Source organism: Alligator sinensis, unplaced genomic scaffold (assembly GCF_000455745.1).
Source record: "Alligator sinensis unplaced genomic scaffold, ASM45574v1 scaffold131_1, whole genome shotgun sequence".
Classification (NCBI taxonomy): domain Eukaryota; kingdom Metazoa; phylum Chordata; order Crocodylia; family Alligatoridae; genus Alligator; species Alligator sinensis.
In genome coordinates, this window is record NW_005841830.1 from 3,525,572 (window position 1) to 3,541,100 (window position 15,529).

Here is a 15,529-nt window from a genome sequence, read left to right on the forward strand (position 1 = left end):
TTCCCTAGCAGTTTCCACTCTTTAAAGGAACAGGGCACCTAAGTGCTCTGCGACAGGATGTATTGAGAAGTGTGTCAATGCATGGAAAATTAAGAACATGACAGACTGAAACGGTGAGACTGTTTTTACTTGTTACCAGGTTATGTGAATTGTCTGTCAATTTTTGGCACTTTATGGCAGGAATAAGCAAATTTTTGGTACTTTTGGCAGGAATAAGGCATAAGGAAGAACTTTTTGTCAGGAATAAAGAGAAATTAGCAGTATCTCTACACATGTTACATGTGGACAACTCTTTACTGGGTGCCTGTTGCTGTCTAGGTATATTTGAAAGTGTAGATTTTGACCAGAAAACCCCTAAATGGCTTATTGCCAACCTACTTTCTAAAACAGGTCTTTTATTCTGCTACAGCTGTGATCAGGAATCACTCAAGCTGGAGTTCCCTCAGCCTGATGGACAAGGAGAGACTCACAACTCTGTAATTCACTCCCTCCACACCATGGTCCAAAGTAGCACTAATCTGTTAAGGCTGAGGGCATGCACAGGCATGTATTAAAATGCAGTCATATGTTGTGTGCCAAAAATGGAGTGTTACGACTGGGTGGAATTTTGTCTTTCTGCTGTTTTTGGATAGCTACTGGTTTTATTTTTGTTTGTATTAGTATGACTGCATTTTAATACATGCAAAGGTACCGAGAGACCTGGATTATTATATATTAATAGGGACCTACCCAAATCAAGGCAGCAGATGGGTGATTTTGGACGCCAATTACAAAACTGGCTGCCCTTTTTATGGGCTTATTGTGGCAGCCCCCCCCCCCCCCCAATGCCTCTGATTGCCCAAGGGGGCCTGGGGGGCCCTGTTGGTCCCACCCCTTGCCACAGGTTGGTAGATGGCCCCAAACTGCAGCATAATCCTCCTCAGGCTGCAGTATGCTGCTGCAGCATGCCTCTGGATGCTTAAAAGATGGCAACAAAACCCTGTTGGTTCCCTGACTGGCCTGGGACTGGTGCTTTTACTGAGTCTACATCACAGGCTCAGTCTCTCATCTGCTCCCCCTCCCCCTGTGCCCCAAGGCTGCAGGGCTGGGCTGCTCCCCCCCCCCCCCCCCCCCCCCTTCGCTTTTCTCTCCTTGCTGATAAGTTGGGGGTTTTTTTGTATCAAGCCTGCCAAAATTGTGGAGCCTGCAGTTTTTCACAGCAAATACCTGATTTCACGTTTTCTGCAAAAACCACAAAAGCATAATTTTGGTAGGTTCTATATATTAATGTCTATTTTATAAATCTAAACAAACACTCATACTCTGCGAAACTCTATCAACTGAGCTTGGCAAAAAAGGAAGGATGATATAGGGGTGAAAGCACTAGACAGGGATATGTTACAACTGATGTCAACAGACTTCCTATGTGCTCTAGTAGGCTTTCTATATGGCCCACTTAGCCACTTGGGTCTTAGCTCCATATTATAAAGAAATCGAACCACATCAGAAAGGTTTTACCTACCTTAGGTACGTGTTAAAAGAGAAATGCAGAAAAGACTATGAGGTGCTTGCATCTGCTAGTAATAGTGGCCATAAGTGTCATACATTGATAGCAGGAGTTTGTACGAGCCTTGTCTTTGGTTTCAATTTACATAGGGAATATCCCTTGAGGTTTTGCTTTGAGTTTTAGCTTGGAGAGACCATCAAAATTACTCCATTTCACAGTGAGTTCAACATGGGCATGAAACAATAAATCTTTCAGGTACATTAAAAAAGCCTGTATCTGGATTTCTTCCAACACTCCTGCGGCTTTCAAGAAACATGGGACCAAATTTCAAATTCATTACAAAAACTATGAACAGACAACATTCTTGTATATTTGGGGCTTGTAACACAAGTTGCATACAACTCTTAGCTAATGTCTATATACATAAGTAGGAAAATATCATAATAGAATCTTTTAGGACTAAAACAGCCAATACTGCCAGCGATATAGTTCCCTTCAATTATAGAGAGACGTTAATCAGCAACCTCCATTTATACATGTCTTTCTAGGTATTTCTACTAGATTGATCACTCTGGTATCCAAATGCCTGTCCTTTGATTGTGAATCCATACACTTCTGCTTCTCTGGTGCTCCTATGCTGCACTGACTTGCTGGAAATGGTCTGTTTTGGACATGAGACAAGAAGTGAAAGGGAGAGGGCAAAAAAATGGATGGAAAATTATTAAAGAAGGAAGTGGAAAAATCATTAACTGAATTACGCAGATGAATTTTCTGATTGTTTTCCAAAACTCCTACCATCAGGTAAAATATTTTCTTTATTCTTACCATGAGTCTCTCAGATGCTTAACTATTGCAGATTTTTTCCTACAATTATTCTCACAGGAGTTGTGAAAATTGATTTGTATGAGTCCTTTTTTTGGATTACACTAGATACATCTCTTTTCATTCTGACATCCAATTTGAGACAAGAAATCAGCTGTTATCATTCCTCTGCATAACTTTAAGGTTAAGGAAGGAAAAAAAAACTTGAATATGAAATATTCTCAGTGCAGATTCCATGGTTTTCATTTACATCTGACTCTTTTGTGCCTTTTGGCCATCTGAAAATTTCAGAACATTTTTTCTGTCAGCCTCTATATATCTGATTCTTGGCTAAATAAGAAATATTAGCCCCTTACATTTCTGTCTAAGATACAATACTGCTCTGAGGGAGTGAAGTTACAGAGATGCTACACCAGGGATTCTGCACACCCTAGATTCTGCCTTGTCATGGAGTTGAATTTAGTTGGGGCATGGAAACTCTGATACTTTTCCTTAATGTGAGGATAATCCCAAAAGAGCAGCTTCCCCCCCTGGAGCACATATACATGCTATCTGATTTAACTCAAGCTTTCATTTTCTGCCATAGCCTTCCCTTTGCTCAGCTCCTCTCCATCCTCTTTGCTGAAAGATTCTCTCAGGATCACAAACAGCCTTCTTTCTCTACTACCTATCAAGGCCATCTCTACCTTACTATCTTATTGTCCAGAACATCATAATAGAAAGCAGAAGCTCAGTGGAGTAAGGCTACTTTTTGTCTTTGGTCCAGGGGAATGGTACTATGCACTGATGAAGTAGAATTTCAAAGTGATAATAGGTAAAGAATCCAGCTTCTCTCTGGAAGAGGATTTGTGACAGAGGGCAATGGAACACATACCCAGTAAACAGATGGTTTTAAACTCCTTTTAGAAAATGTGTGTTGACTCGATATTGGGCAAGTTCCTGAAGACATATTGAAAAATGACAAAAAAGAAAATGGGTTTACTACAGTAAGAATTGTCAGATGGGACATAGAAGAGACTACTAAGGGAATCCAAGGAGACTACCATTGGAGGAAGGCAAAATTCTTCGTGTGTGACCTTTAGGAGGGCTACACATGCACAAAATGCAAGCTTGTTTTTTTTACACAAAAAAACAATGTAGGAAGGATCAAGTAATATAAGTTATTAAAATTTATATTTCCAGATTAGACAGATTATGAAAGGAGGTCCTGTCAGGCAAAACAGCAGGTTTGGTCCAAGAATGGGAAGGAGATGGATGGAAAATTATTGCAGTAAAAGGAGTAATACATAGTACCAATCAATCTAGACACAACATACTGTCCGAGGGACGCCAGGGCTATGGGGGAACCCCGGGCCAAAATAGAAGGGGAAGAAAGCCCTTACTTACCCTTCACAGGAGCCGGAGGCAGCAGAGGAGCGCGCGCTGGAAAACCACCTGCGCGGTTCATTAGCCGCGCTCATATTCAGCTGGGGCCGGGTGACATCAGCGATAGACGCCACCCGGCAGGAATAAAGTGCAGCCCCGAGGGCGCAGGCGGTGTGCAGATGACCGGAGAGCCCGCAGGGGAACCTGAGGCCAGGAGCACACACCCACAGGGTCTGTCTGCCCGAGGCGGCGAGGGCAGCTGCAGCTGCGGAAGCAGCGAGAGCCGCAATGGTGGAGCAACCGGCATAGAAGCCGGCAAAGGAGTCAGCAGAGGAGCTGGTGGAGCAACTGGAACAGAAGCCGGTGAAGGAGCCGGCAGAGGAGCCGGTGGAGCAACCAGCAAAGAAGACAGCGAAGGAGCCGGCAGAGGAGCCGGAGGAGAAACCGGCGAAGGAGCTGGCAAAGGAGTTGGCAGAGGAGCCAGTGGAGAAACCAACAGTGAAGTCAGCGGAGGGGCCGGCAGAGAGAGCAACGAGAGTGGAGGGAGCAGCAAAAGCCAGGACAGCTACGGGGAAGCCCGGAGTCGAGGGACAGCGAGGAGCAAAGATGACAGAAGTGAGACCGGCAGAGACCCTATCGGGGATAGCTGCAGTAGAGGCGGTGGGAGGTCCCGAACTGGGAAGGCCAGTGGAGTTAGGGGGCCAGAGGAGGCTCACAGCACCTCCAAGAGGAGCCAGCTGGGCCTACAGGACCTCAGGGGACTATAGTTACGTCCCCAGATAGGAGCTGCCTAGAGGACAACCCCCCGGACCTTGGGGACACTGAAGCAGCAGGCAGTCACAGGGCTCCATGGGCTGGTGGCTCGCTACTTTCCTTGTAGGCCCTCTTGCCTGATGATTGCATCTCCCCAGCAGGCACGGTGGTGGGGGGGGTTTCTTCATGTGGTGGCACAGTGGGTGTTGGAATAGGGGTAAGGGTCGGCAGGAATCAAGGGCCTCTTAGCCTTCACACCAGAGCCCAGCCTAGGACACCGGGTCCTGCTGCGCTAGGACAACGGGAAGTCCAAGGGAAGAAACCAGGAGGGGCCAGTAATAAAGTACGACTTGGAGACCTGCGGCAGAAGGCGTTTGGCCGGGGTGTAGGGGAGGTCGGAGCCCTGTGAGTGCCCGCCGAGGGGCGTGACGACCCTGGAGGCTTCCTTGAAGGGGACCCCCTCCACTGAGGATCAATTCAAAGTCATGGCAGGCGAGTTAGGGGGGTCTTCCGACATCATCCGAGGTACCCTCTGGGGTCCACTTGCAGGCCCGGGGCAAACCAGGTCAACTGCCCGGGCAAAAGCTGCTCGAGAACACCTAGTAGAGCAAAGGCGGGCACACATACATAAATCTGTAATGAATTATAAATACGCTGTTAGTGTTATAACAGTCATCTCAAGGAATATGACCATGTTTCCCAGATAACGATAACTGGAACATATGGCAATTCCCAGGGGTCTAAGATGAGAAGGCCATAAACAATAAAAAGGTTGCTAAGAACTTCAACTTAATACAGAAAGAAAATAATATAATTGAAAGGAGCTGTACTTCATGGCGCATCTACATGTGCACTTTAATGTGCGTTAGCCTATTTTAATGTGCGTCACTAAAAAAATGCTATTTAGTTAATGTGCATTAAAATAGGTTAATGTGCATTAAGTGTCCCTTAAAATCTGTGGGCACTTATAGATGTATTCCAGGAGGTGGGGGTGGTGAGAATGGGGATGCTTTAATTAGCATAGCTCCAAGAGCCATGCTAATTAAAAGCATCCTAAGAGCAAATTATCCACCTTGGAACAATAAAGGCTGGACTTGGCCCTGGAGGGGTAGCAGGCAAATTGAGCTGTGCTAAGGCTCTTAGCCACAGTCCAGGCCTTCCTGGAGCTAAGCAATAAAATTGAACAGAGTGCCTTTTGTGGCACTGGGAGATGTGAGAGCTGTGATTGGTGCACTAGACAAGCAAGGCACAACAGTTTCTTTATAAAGAATGTGCCTGGCACAATGCCAGGGGATTGGTGCACCATACGAGAAATGTTTGGCTGAGTACCAGAGGACTGGCTAATTTGGTATGAAAAAGTTATAAAAAGTAGTTAAGGTGTGCCAGTACATGGTGAACCTGGAAAAAAAACAGGCACAGCTCCTGCATCTCTGCTGGACAACGGAGAAGCCATTGACATCATGCACACAGCAGAAGAACCAAGGTCCCCACTGAGACGCATACAGAGCCACTTATCAGGTTGTATTACAGGGAGGAAACTTGTAATATTGTCTAAGGGTTACTAATTAAAGTTCACTTGATGACAAATTGGATGAGTTGCCATGTCAATCCTTTAGGGCTCTGGCAAAGAAATCCTATTGGTAACAGAGGGAATCTATCCGCTAAGGGAGTCTAAGTACCATGGCATTGCCAACCCCAAATATTGAGAGTATTCTCCCCAAAAATGAGATTAAAAAAAATAAGTTCTTGTCCTTTGCCTTGTTTCTGAGCCTTCAGGTAGCCCCTACATCACATTTTCCAACTTTTCTCCACAACCACTAGGGTTACAAACTTACTTTAGGAGAAAGCTGAGATTCTCATATTGTCCAATAACTCCTAGGGCAGGGTTTTTTGTTTAAAACACCAAATAATATGGCAATTGGAAACACTGGCACTGTAGTGATGTTGCTTATACAATTTGGCCATTTCATTTCTGCAAAAAAAATACAAGAAAAAAACAATTTTAAATTGTGCATAAATTATTAACATTTTTAGGACTTGGCCTTAAATACTGTATACAATAAAGAAAATTATTTCCAAAGGGGGCCCAGCAGGAAGGGTATTTTCCCCAAGGAAGGCTGTGGTGGTGGAAAGCAGCTGTAGACTTTAAAAGAGGCTAATACAATAAAACAAAATGTAACAACATAAAATGAAAAAAAACCAACAAAAAATTAAAACAAAAAAACAAACAAAAACCTACACTGGCTGCAGAAGGAGCAGAACATGGATGCTATGATTGGCTTAGTAGCAATCTGAACGAAGATTGGTTACAAGTAGGCACTTAAGAGACATCCACTGCACTGTGGTTAGAAATAGATTTCATGTAATGCAAGTAATAGAGCTGGTTCAAAATGCTTCTAATCCAAACTGGGTGGGTTTTTTTAAACTAGAAGAAAAAACAAACATGAAAATATTAGCATTTTCCAAAAATAAATCTGAGTTCTTGATGGAAAACAAAACCATCATTTTTCTTGTTTTCCAGATCATTAATTACAATTTTAGTTTTTCTTATGTCAGATTCCTACTTTCAGGTCTGTGTTGTACTTTAAGTGTCAAAATGGGGGGACGAGAAAGAGAGAGAGAGAGAGAGAGAGAGAGAGAAACAGAGAAGAGGAGAGAGAGAAAAGGAAAAAAAAGTACCCCTCCCTCCTCAAGAAAACCCACATTTGAAATAATTTGGCATTTGCTTTTACTTAATTAAAACATTTCCAAAAGTTTGAGTAAAAGAAAATTAAAGGAAATTAAATGTTAAAAATATTTTGGGAAAATGTTCACTGTTCTCCAAGTCTCTCTAGGCCTTATTAAGCCTTTCCATCTCTCTAATTGGGAAACGTAAGATTTTGTAGTGGGTAACAGAAACAGTTAGAGTCAGGGTTTCTTTTCCTTCCTGTTCTGTTTGCCCATTAGGTACCGACTAAAACTGCAATGCAGTCTTAAAACACTGAATATTACAAATGCTATAATTTTTCATGTAGTCCAAATTTTAAAATTTTTAATGGCATAAATAAACTTTCAATTGCTGCATAGTCAAGAAGTGCATGAAAACCATTCATAACATCTACATTTTGGGAATGGATGTCAGCACCCAGGAGGCTCCATTTAGCCCTACTTTTCTAAGTATTTTATTTTCTATTCCACTGAATGTCAGTAAACATCTATGCCTTGCAAGCTGCAAGAAAAAAATTTAGCTAAGCAGCACGTGGTTAATGAAAATTTTAAATTACATACTATATAGTTCTTGAACAGAAGTGATCACAAACAGCACATAGACAATCCCTTTTTTCAGGAATCTCAGCCAAACATTAATTCACAGTTTCCAGGAGGTAACTCTGGGCCAAGCATTAAATCAAACAGATTAGGACAGAGAGTAAATTCTCATTACTTCACGCAGGTTCCCAGTGGCAGGGCAACCCGAGCAACAGCCTTGGTTGCCAACTTGAGGGAGGGAAAAGGGAACGGGGGGAAGGCTGCTGCTGGTAGCTGTGCAATTGCAGCTGGGGCATAGAACAACCCTGTGCTCTGGGTGCCTGGCTACATCACTATGACATTGCAGGTTCCTTTAAAAAGAAACTGCACTGGAAAAATCATAGGAAAATATTTTTTTCCAAAGACTGTGCATTGTTCACACCCTAAAGAACTTGCACGACAATGTGTAACAGTGCCACCTGGTGACTTGCATCACAATATTATTGTAAAAAGCAATACAAGAAAATAAAAAAACCTTGGGTTTGCAGTGTCTAGTTCACTTGCTGTCTCTGTCTAGAGATGTCTCCTGATTTTATCAAATTCTACTATAATTCAGGGAACAAGTTAGTTAAAAAAATGCTTCCTTGTGGTAAGAAACCCCCTTTGTGAGTGTTCTACAACTGGAAATCTTTTTAATACTGCTTGCACATTAACTATTATAAATGTTCATCATAGATGTTCTAGAATCCCAGATTCCAGAAAGTTCCATTTTGATGCCACTATTCAAATAACCAGCCATACAACTTTGGTGGGACTATGTACTTGAAAAACATGTCTCTGTACACTACTATGCACAATGTAATGTTCCAGTTGTATAATAATTCTCACAAAAAATGTTTATTTCAAAATCCCAGCACCTGGAGTCAGGGGTGGCTTGTAAATCTAAGTTTTTAATTAAAAAGATGAGCAATGGTTACAGAGAAAAGCCTGGAAATGAAAATCATGTGATCAAACAACAGAAAGAAAACAGAATGAGCCTCAGATGTACAATTTTAAACATAGTGCATTTTCTCACATACCACATATGTTGTCCCCCCTCCTTCCCAAGAATACAGACTATAAAAGAAAGCAAACTGTAAAAAAAAAAAAAAAAAAGAAAGAGAGAGAGATTTGTCCAGAGTTGTGGAGAGAAATGGACAGGGAACAAAACGGTGCAGGGAGGAGACAAGATGACGCAGGGGGAGTGACGTTCCTGGAGCAGCTGCTCGATTCAGATAGAACAGCCCTGGGGGTAGAGGGGCATGCTGCCGAAAGCAGAGAGCGCAGGATGTCCCTGGGAAAGCCTGAGAATGTGGTGTGAAAGGGGGAATCCCCTGGGACTGGTTTTGAGGGGGGAAGAAAGCTCAGCCGGGTCCTGTTGAGCCAGCGGTCACCGGTGCAGCAGATTCACCTCTGCAGTGTCCCAAGCGGCAAGGGAACTCCAGCAGAGACAGCTGCGCTATGAGAAAGGCACCTGTCATGCAGATTACAGCGGAAGTTGGTTTTGTTGGTTGTTTTTTTTCCGTTTGGACTTTAAATTGACCCAATTGGGCTCTAGAGAGACTTAGGAATGAGAGAGCCCGAGTGGTGGCAACTTACTCAAACCCTTAAAGAGACAGGCAGGTCTTGAGAGCCCTGTTGAGGCAGAACCTCACCAGGAGGTAGTGTGATCTGTCAGAGAAGACATGGGATGGGACAAAGATGGAATTCCTTGGTTTTATTTGAACTGTTGTTAGGATTATCCCAAACTGGACACCCAGTGAGACTGGGGTGAGCTGAATCCTCTCAAAGTTACAATTAAGACTTACCTGACACTGTGTGAAGTAATACTAACCCACTGAACTATGGGTTGATTCTAGATACAAAAATAAAACTTGAAAATAATGGAGAAGTGAATAATAAAGAAAATTGTTTTACCCAAATAAAACTGTGATTTCAATCAATGACATAACTTTTGGGTGGTGCTTGGAAGGGATACAGGGGAGGCTGGAGCCCAAGAAAATCCCCACGTAGGTTAGTGCAGTAGAAAGAAGTAAAAAGCAAGTAACACCTCCTGACTAATAACATCATAGAAAAATCAAGACGTGGCAGGCGAGAGTTGGAACATACCGCAGGGAGTCTAAGACTGAGCAATCCCAGTAAGAAGGGGTAGGAATACGACGCTAGGCCCTAGGCAGAAACACCACAAGAGTCATGACCAACTGTGTGGCTTAGAGTAAGTACTTCTAGAAACAGTGTGTCCAGGAAGTGTGGCATCTCAGGAAATAATCTGGGTGAGGCAGCAGGATCTTCCTGGTGTGGCAGGCAGCAACAGGGTTAGGGCCCAAACTCTTGCAAGGGCAGTGGCAAGACTGTAACTCAGGGGTGGGCAATTATTTTGGGCAGAGGGCTGCTTACTGAGTTTTGGCAAGCCATCGAGGGCCACATGACAGGCAGCCCAGGGCAGATAAATATTAATTTTCTAAATTTTTTAGGGGCCCTGCGGGCCAGATAGAATGGCCTAGTGTGCCGCATCTGGCCCCCGGGTTGCATTTTGCCCACTCCTGCTGTAACTTGTTCAATATAAAAGTTCCTGTAAATAATAGTGTTGTTTCCATACCAAAAGACTCATCAAAATACTAAAGACTGCATGTAGCAGCTCACTTGCTCTGAGCTATCCTCAATTGCTGATCAAAGTACAAAATGCAGTGCTCAGCCAATAGCTATGATTGTTAGAGGGTTAACACAGGACTCCACCCCCTTCTGCTTGCTGCACCCAGAAACAAATGGCAGCCATCTTAGCAGCCTGAAGCAAGCAGATGCCCTGCTCTAATATTCTTCCCTGTTTCTATACCAACAAATAAAAATTATCTCCCCTGCTTAAGGCGCACACACCAATTTTGGAGAGCTGATTTTTGGGAATAAGGTGTATGTAGTATGCAAGTAAATATGGTATTATGAATGAGTTGATCTCATGCATTTTTTTTGGTGGGTGGGGTGTGACTCAAGTTTTTTGACTATTTGTACTGACTTGGGGCCACTGCGTGAAAGTAAGAAAATAATGATAATGAAATATGAAGACTGACCACTGCCCCCCAGTATTATCATCTTGTTTCACTGTTGCTGCCATTTGCTGTTTCTCACTGAAAACATTAATAATGTCATATGTCTCATCTGTGTATTTGACAGATTACTGATGAAACTTTGGTTTACCTATTCTTTCACACAAAACAGCAAAGTTTGATAGTTAGAGTTTTATTCTTTCAAAACTTGTAACTGTAAAGAATAATTTTTAGGGATTAGTAGTTTGTAACAAATATACAACCTCAAGGAGATTATGGTGTTTGCTCATGCATGTCTGTTCAATTGCTCTTCTTCATGATTATATAAAAAATGTAAAATAACAAATAAACCTGGTTACATGGCTTCAGTTCTATTTCCATTTTTTCCAGTCTTTAAGTAATGAAAATACCTTCCTTCCTACTACGTTCCACAGCTTCAACAATCATAGCTGAGGATACTGGCACCTTAGATACTTGGATGCCTTCTGGGTAGGGCATGATACATATTGTACATCCCTGTGAATAAAAATGACACACTCATGTGACTGAGGTTTTTTAATATAAACTTTTGAGGCAATGAAGCACAGCAATCAATTACAGCAAAAATAGCCTCTTTCATCACCCTGACTTCCAACAGTCTAGATGGTCCTAGTAGGCTCCTGTTTACAATACTCATTCTTTCCCCTGCTTCAGCTTCTACTGCAGGGGTGGGCAATTATTTTGGCTGGAGGGCTACTTTAGGAATTTGGGTGAGCTTTTGTGGGCTGGGGGGCAGGGGTGCTGACCTGTCCTGAAAGGGTGGTGGGGGGGATGTAATTGATACTATCTGGCCTAGGCTCATCAACCCTACACCCATCACCGGGAGTGCCAAATGGAGTGGGCAGGAGAGGTCTCCATGGAGACTGTCTGGGACCCCTGCAGGCAGGGTGCACTTTGCTGGGCAGATAGGATGGGGCCACAAGCAAGGGTGGGGTGGGGAGCAGCATTGGGAGTGGGATGGGCAAGTGGGGGCCAGTGCCAGGATTGCAGAGTGGTGACAGTGTGGGGCCAGGGCCAGCTGCAATCCACTCTCTGCATGGCAGCTGAGCATACCCTGCCCATGAGGGCTCCGGCTTGGTCTCCATGGAGACCCCACCCACATGCTTTGTCTGGAGCCCCTGGTGATGGATGTGAGATGGATGGACAGGGGTGCTTGGGCAGTGGGGCTGGGTCCAGTGGTGGCAGAGACACTAGCTGCAGCAGCCAGAAGGAGCCACTGCTGGGGCTATCGGGAAGTGGAGTCTGGCCACTGCGCTGTGCTGTCCCTGCCCCACTGCACGTCTGAGTGTAGCGAGACCAGCTGAGCCATGGCCCGGGCTGCCCCTACACACCTGTGCCAGGCACAGTAGAGGGACCTGCCACAGGCTGGATAAAATCACTTGGCAGGCTGGATCTGGCCCACAGACTGGATTTTGGCCATCCCTGTTCTACTGCCACCAGTGTGGGCGTGTTTTAGCTTGCCCTGGCTCTGGTTTGGGGCCCCTGAAAGGAAGTTCATTTAGCACTAATCTACATATATAATAACAACAGTCAACATTATCATCATCACATGGTAGATCCCTCTTCTGGTTCATTCTGGTTAGAGAACAGCACATTCTTCCTTGCTCAATCTGATTGTCACTGAATGTACTCTCTCTCTGAACCTTCTGTCTACCCCATAAGTTGAACATTTACTCTTAATTTACAAATGCCCAAGACTGTACATGTGATTTCCCCTTTGGAGTATAGCAGTAATGGTATTCTGCAAACAAGATAGCTGCTGGGTGGCAAAATTTAATGAATTTTCAAATGCCAATATTGTTTGTGCCTTACTCTTTATATTGCTTCTACATGTGGATTGCAATATGGGGAAACTATATGGCAACTTGTTTAAAATCTACTGGCTAAAAGCAATCAAATGAAGCAAATTATTATTAGGTGCTTATTATTAAGTCTATTCTTGAAACATGCAGTATCTGCCATAATAATTTTTGTCTTGATGTCTAGTAAAAATCTGAATTAATTTTCTTTTTGGCAGGAGAGGTTTGACTGCCTCTGAGACTATGGCCCTGACAGGTGTGGGTACTTTGCCAAGAGCGCTCTTTGCTTCTCTTCAGTCTCACATGACTAGAACATAGTGACCCTGTCGTCACACTGGGAAACAATACTTCTATCTTTTTTATTTTGGGGCTTTAAGTCTGTAAGAGGACAAATTATTTTATAAACAGGCTGAAAGACTTTTGGTTTTTGTGTTACTTCATTTAATATCTTTTAGACTTAAGGTTTGTGACAGCCTGTTAGATGAAAGTCTTTCAGTTGTTCTTTGGCTTTTCAGAATTAGAATTAAGTAATTTTATGTAATCACAGTATTAATGTGACTTTCTCTATTATGAACAATAAATATCTGAAAATTCTTAATACATTTAAAAGGTGTCATAATATAAATCTTGAGTAAGTTACTCAATGTTCAGCAACTTTGAGTTGGTGAATGATTACTTTGTATTAAACAACAACAGAGTTTAATCAATTCAAAAAGGCGTATCTGAGGTTGTAGTAAAATACAGTAACTTAGAGAAAGTTATAGTGAACAGAAAGATAATGTTGGGACTGCTCTGTGTTGTTGTGAAAGGTACAAGCATAACAATAAATTTGATGAAATAAGATATTTGCCAGTTTATCTCAAGACTTTTCTACATCTGAGTCAGAATTAACAAGAGAGCCAAAAAATATTTTTAGGGATGAGTGGTACTTTTCTTTCATTTAACTGTTGGTACCTGTGACAGAACTCAGGCGGAGGAGGGTTCTCTGTCTCATTTAGATGGGTTCTCTTGCCTTCGGTCCATTCATAAACTTCTACTTTCCCAATTTGTCTGCCATACCTGACTGTTAGGTGTCCTGTCCCTACACTAGGGAGAAACCTGATGACACTGTCCCCCTAAACCATCAGGATTTCTGGTGCTTACTTGGCCTCTGACTACTTCTACTATGACTTATACCCAGCTCAGTCCATGAGTTGGGCTCTTAAGCCTCAGTCCTTCTGAGTTTGAGTTCCTGGCACCTTCTGTCCTTTCTTTCAGTCCATTAACTACTTTCTGGCTTTTACTTCTCCAGGGTCTAGAAGCCAGAGCCTTGGCTTGGTAAGCCCACGACCTAACCCTTAGGCCATGTTCATAGACCCACAGGCCTGAGACACCCAGCTTGGGTCTAGTTTTAGGGCTTTTATGCTTATGCCTTTCAACCTGTTCCTCCTACTGATACATAACCCTCAAGATCTTAGGCACCCTGTTATGAGGCCTCCTTATCTTTCTTTATAACTGCTCCCAGTCCACCAGGTGTTAGTCAGACAGAAATTCTAACTTAAGCTTATCCCCACTCTGGGTAAATGTACACAGTCTGTAATGTGATGCTTTACCGCTTTGGGCTTGCTAAGAAAACAAAAATTTTATTCTTTCTTGCTACAGGGGCAAACTCCCAAGCCTGGTCCTAGTACCAGCCCGCCACCTATCTATGGGCAAATCGCTCACCTATCTCTCCTGCCACGCCGTGTTGTAAAATAATTAAGATGTTAATTAGGCAGGAGGCTGCCCTTTGAGCACCCTGATGTCAACGGGTGGTATTCACATGACTCCAACCTCCCCTTTATCGTGTACTGTGCCTTGCAGATATTATCCAGTTTGCTACCACTCCAGCTTGAAGCCGGGCCAAACTCAGAACATAGTTAGGCCTCTTGCATACTTCCCTGTTTGGGGCCTCACAGACTCCACCCCCCCCACAGGGGCCTCTAACACTCCTCCTGCTCTCCCCAGGCTTCTGTCATTCTGCCTATTGCTGGGCCACACACACACCACCCTGCTCCCTCAAGTGACCTATGTAGGCCATCAGGCTTATCTCTTTACCCCTTGGCCAGCCCTGGCACAGCCTTTTGGGTCTCTCCTGTGACCCTCATCTGCATGAGGGCTGGGCAATTAGCCAAACTGTGGGCTGACTTTGCCCCTAGCCCCTCACCGGGCAACTAATCAGTCTTGCTCCCCTTGGGCCAACCCTTGGGCTAACAATCTGCCCCTTACACTAGGTCTTCCCTATAGGCTCAGGTGCCTCCCCTTGGTGTGCCTGGCCCACCACTCCAGGGTCCAACAACCCTATAGGGCTCAGGTGTTTCTGTAAGCATGCCTGCCTCTCTCTCCCCCCACCCCCGGCTTACTCAACAACCCACCGAATGGTGAAGGCTGGGGTGGGGTTAAGGCACCCCTACCTCCCTTTCACGAGGGAGGAAACTGGCTTGGAATTTCTTGGGAACTCCTTTGCCACAAGGAGTCCCACCAGGTCACCCTTCCCTGGCAGGGTGCAGTTTCCAGCCATGCCCAGAACCAGGAGCCTCCTGCCAACCCCCTAGCTCCTGCCCTTACCTCCATGATGTTCCAGGAACAGTAGCTCAGCCAGCTGGTGTTACTCCCACAATGGCTGGCAGCAAACTGGCTGCCACAGCCCTGAGAGCTGGGCTCTAAAGTAGCCGCCCTCATTAAACGCCTGCCAGCTGCTTGCTCCCAGCCCTTAAAGTGACAGGCACCCAAAAGGTATTCTGTCACACCCCTTCTAAGGCAAACAGACACAGTCTGTAACTGAAGGCTTAGCCCATTTGGGCTTGCTAATCAAACACTAATTTTAACTTGAGCTTATTCCCACTCTGGGTAAATGAACAGTCTGTGTGGCAGTGCACTGTGTGTGCCTGCCACTTTAAGGGCCTGGAGCTGGCAGCCTCCAGGTGCCTGATGAGGACCGC

General features: G+C 44.2%; 1 long non-coding RNA gene across 1 annotated transcript in view; it reads right to left on the bottom strand.

The window, feature by feature from the left end:
- The window catches only part of LOC112550611, a 42,002-nt gene that overhangs the window by 3,458 nt on the left and 23,015 nt on the right, over positions 1 to 15,529 (bottom strand). Inside the window, exon 2 of the long non-coding RNA XR_003094547.1 lies at positions 6,262 to 6,398. This is a non-coding gene — a long non-coding RNA (uncharacterized LOC112550611). The remainder of the gene's footprint in view (positions 1 to 6,261; positions 6,399 to 15,529) is intronic.